General features: G+C 38.1%; 1 long non-coding RNA gene across 1 annotated transcript; it reads right to left on the reverse strand.

Moving 5' to 3' along the window:
- Positions 1-246: 246 nt before the first annotated feature.
- On the reverse strand, positions 247-3,135 carry LOC115131182 (uncharacterized). Its single transcript, XR_003863911.2, has 3 exons — positions 2,940-3,135; positions 2,065-2,139; positions 247-1,233 (listed from the first exon to the last, which is right to left on the reverse strand). It is a non-coding gene; the product is annotated as an uncharacterized LOC115131182 (long non-coding RNA).
- Between the last annotated feature and the right edge of the window lie 819 nt (positions 3,136-3,954).

The following is a 3,954-nucleotide window of genomic DNA, read 5'->3' on the forward strand; positions in this document are numbered from 1 at the left end:
AAACTGGGCCCAGTACAATAGGATGTTGTTATACACCCTGACCACTTCATGTGGCGGACGTTAAAATTGGCACATCATCTTGTCTATTTATTTTTCTCCATTTCGTCAGACATGTTTCCAATGGATAAGGTTCAAAAAGATCTCCTGAACTCAATTAATATTTAATTAAGAATGAATCCATCCAAACTGTCAGTGTTTTTGAGTAAGTCTAGATAAAACAACACTCTGAACAACCTTTGCGGGAAGAAGTCGCTGCATCTGTGTGGCTCAAAACGTAATATTTTAAATTACTTTTCTGGATTCTAGGACAGTACCCAAGAGTAAATGAAGGTCATCCTATTCACTCTAAAAATATACCTGGTGGCTCAAGGCAAAGATGCACCTTATTTTAGAGGAGATGGAAAGTATATTATTATACAGAGTACACTGAGGACCACATGACAGTCAGTCTGAAAATGTCTAATGAATTGCATTGGCATACTGAAGTTCAACGGTTCAAAAAAATTGTCTACAGTTAATCAGTCATTTAAAAAAACACTAAACTAAATTAACAGCATGGAAAAATAACATGGAGGCATGAGAAGTTCATAAATTATAATCCAGGCTTTTCCATAAACAAATATCAAAAAAGGTCAGAAATATTGTGGATATGAAAACTTTAAAAAGAAGAAATACAACTTGCAAGAGCAGTCCATGAGAAAACAGGGCTGGTTTGGGATTCAGCATAGGTATACAGTGGAGTTAATTCTCACTAAATTCAGTCACCGTCAAGATAATTCCTGCTTCATTTCAGAGAGAGGCTCTGTCCCAATTAGCGCTCATAACTCCCAAAGTGTGCACTTGTTCACCTCCCATCACTAATTTAGAGGGAATTACTGCTGAATGGAATAAGAAATATGTTGGAAATTACCACTAGCCCGTGCCTCCGCTAATCCAATGGTTTTAGTGAAAGAGTACACACACAGATTATTGGGATACAGCCCTAGTGTGCATTTCATGGCAGGGAGGTAATTCTCATTTACAGGTTATAACATCTATTTTACACACTGAAGGTAGTGTGCCCATCATTGTTGTCTTACACCTGGCACTGTTCCCACAGTTCCACACAGACCCTGTCCCCATTATTCAGATTCAAAATGGCCACATTGTCACCATCAGCACCCTTGTGGTCATTGTAGACAAACGTACATAATGTGAAGTAGTAGACCCCCTTCACTGGATCTGTGAAGGTACCTGTAACAGAGGAGAAAGTATTATGACAAAATACAATAATTGTCTAATGCTAATTGCTATTAGCTAAAGGTAATAGCCTAATACTAATTGCTTCCTCCAGCTCAGTCCAACACACACGCAAAGAGTTAATTCTACACACAGTATGTTTTTCATGTCAGTATTAATATTGAAATGTAATTTGCACATGTGCTGAATGTGGTTCCGGTCACTTATGACTGGTCCCAGCAGCGCAGCCTCTGCATTCAGATTTACCATTTATGAATGGGTCCCGGCAGCATAGCCTAAGCATTTAGATTTACCACTCCCTGGGAAGTTTCACTTGAACAACCCTCCATGTCACAATTACAAGTGGCAACCTGAGAATATTGTTGCCTGAGTTGCCAAGATGTGATGTTTCACCACTGACATTTACACCAAAAGATGACAATTCAGTTTGACAACCACATTATCAATATGGATACTGTAGTTGGTTTGACCATATTGTATATGTTAAGCAAGCTAGCTAAGTGTACTATTAGCAACATTGTCAAGCTAGCTAAAATCTTATTGATTGAACAATTGTTCTGACCAAAGACCATATGAATGAAAGTTGTATTTCTGACTACGAAATAGGAAGTTCCACTGAGCACTTGAACTTCTGTGCCATGCAGTTTAACCTTGATTAATGTGAATACAAAGTATATCTTGAGATTGAGCAAAATGTAGGGAACATTTAAGTGCAGTGTTAATATCTGTAAGTAACATTTTCATTAATATGTTAATTTCTCATACATTATATACATATCACATCTAATATAATTATGCTAAAGTCATCTGACTTTTATTCTGTACCTTCAATCACTTTCTTCATTTCGATCACTTCAGTTTGAAATTCAACCTCTTTGGCAGTCAATTAAACTTTGATTTCTGTGAATATTAACAAAGCATACATTCAGATTATTCAGCATTATAAGACTTAAATATTCTATATCATATCTCATTTTAAAGTATGCTGAAGTAAAACAAATATTCGGAAAAGCAATTAGCCAATGTTGCAGGCTAGCTAGACAACCTGATTACTACCACATAGATTTAACCTTCAGCCATCTAACCTTTATATTGTACAGTACCTTCATCCACTTCCTTCAGTTGAACTACTTCAGCTTAAAAAGTCAAACTCGTATGCAGCAAATGTAACATTTTGAATTATGTGAATTGAACAAACATGCATTTTAAAGTAACTGTCTAGTGTATGAGCATTTAAATATTCTGTTAATATTGTTGACTCATCATATACTCGTATGTGGCCAAAGCATACATTGGAGAGAAAAGAAAACTTCAAAAACAATCAAACTTGCATCTCAAACAGACAGTTTAAAAAATGCTTGCCATTTCCTCATAGAGGAAGACATCCCCCTGAGGAGGATGAGCTGGCCAATCAGCGGTCTACTTGCATTCATATTTTTTTTTAAGACTGGTATATGCCCACACCATTCAATTTGGGTATGCCAACACCATTCCAACACTGAAAAACTGCCTTTCAGCATACTTAAGTATTTTTGGAAGGAAAACTACTTCACTCGTATTGTAATTAATTATGGGACATATTTCATAGAAATCTGCAAACACTGGACAGTTACTTTAAAATTAGATGTGATAAAGTAAAGCATGTCGAAATAAACAAAATATTCAGGAAGGCAACTAGCCAACGCAACTAAGGTCTGTACCTTCATTGTCTTTCAGTTTGCACATTCCTTTCTGTGGCAAAGAAATTGGCCCCCAAAGCTCTGTTGCGCCGAAGAGTTTAGCTGAGCCTCCAAGTGTCTCAGTTTGTCTACTTCAGCGATCAGGCCTCACTGGCATGGGTGAACAGGGGAAATCTTTGAAGTTTCTCGGCAGTTGGCATCCGATATGTTGCTTCACTGCCCCCAACTGGACTATAACACAAATCCATTATACATTGTGATACAAAATGGGAAAATACAAAAATACAAAATAAAAGACCCTTCCAACTAACCCTACACTAATTAAAAACCCACTATTTACTGAAAAAAATAAACATAGAAAGTGTTGGTCACATGTTTCTTGAGCTGAAATAAAAGATGACAAAAATTGTCCATACGCACAAAAAACATATTAAACAAATTGTGCACAAATGTGTTTACATCCCCATTAGTGAGCATTTCTCCTTTGTCAAGCTAATCCATCCACCTGACAAGAAGCTGATTAAACAGCATGATTGTTACACAGGTGCACCTGGTGCTGGGGACAATAAAATGGCACTAAAATATGCAGTTTTGTCACAACACCACAGATGTCTCAAGTTCAGGGAGCATGCAATTGGCATGCTGACTGCAGAAATGTCCACCAAGAGCTTTTGCCAGAGAATTTAATGTTAATTTCTCTACCATAAGCCACCTCCAATGTCATTTTAGAGAATTTGGCAGTACGTCCAACCAGCCTCACATTTACATTACATTTAAGTCATTTAAATGTGAGGCTGGTTGGACGTACTGCCAAATTCTCACAACTGCAGACCACATGTAACCATGCCAGCCCAGGACCTCCACATCTGGCTTCTTCACCTGCGAGATCGTCTGAGACTAGCCACCCGGACAGCTGATGAAACAGAGGAGTATTTTTGTCTGTAATAAAGCCCTTTTGTGGGGAAAAACATCCTGATTGGCTGGGCCTGGCTCCCCAGTGGGTGCCCCACCTCAACCTGCCTCTCTCGCACCGGAC

Source organism: Oncorhynchus nerka, linkage group LG6 (genome assembly GCF_034236695.1).
Source record: "Oncorhynchus nerka isolate Pitt River linkage group LG6, Oner_Uvic_2.0, whole genome shotgun sequence".
Taxonomy (NCBI): domain Eukaryota; kingdom Metazoa; phylum Chordata; class Actinopteri; order Salmoniformes; family Salmonidae; genus Oncorhynchus; species Oncorhynchus nerka.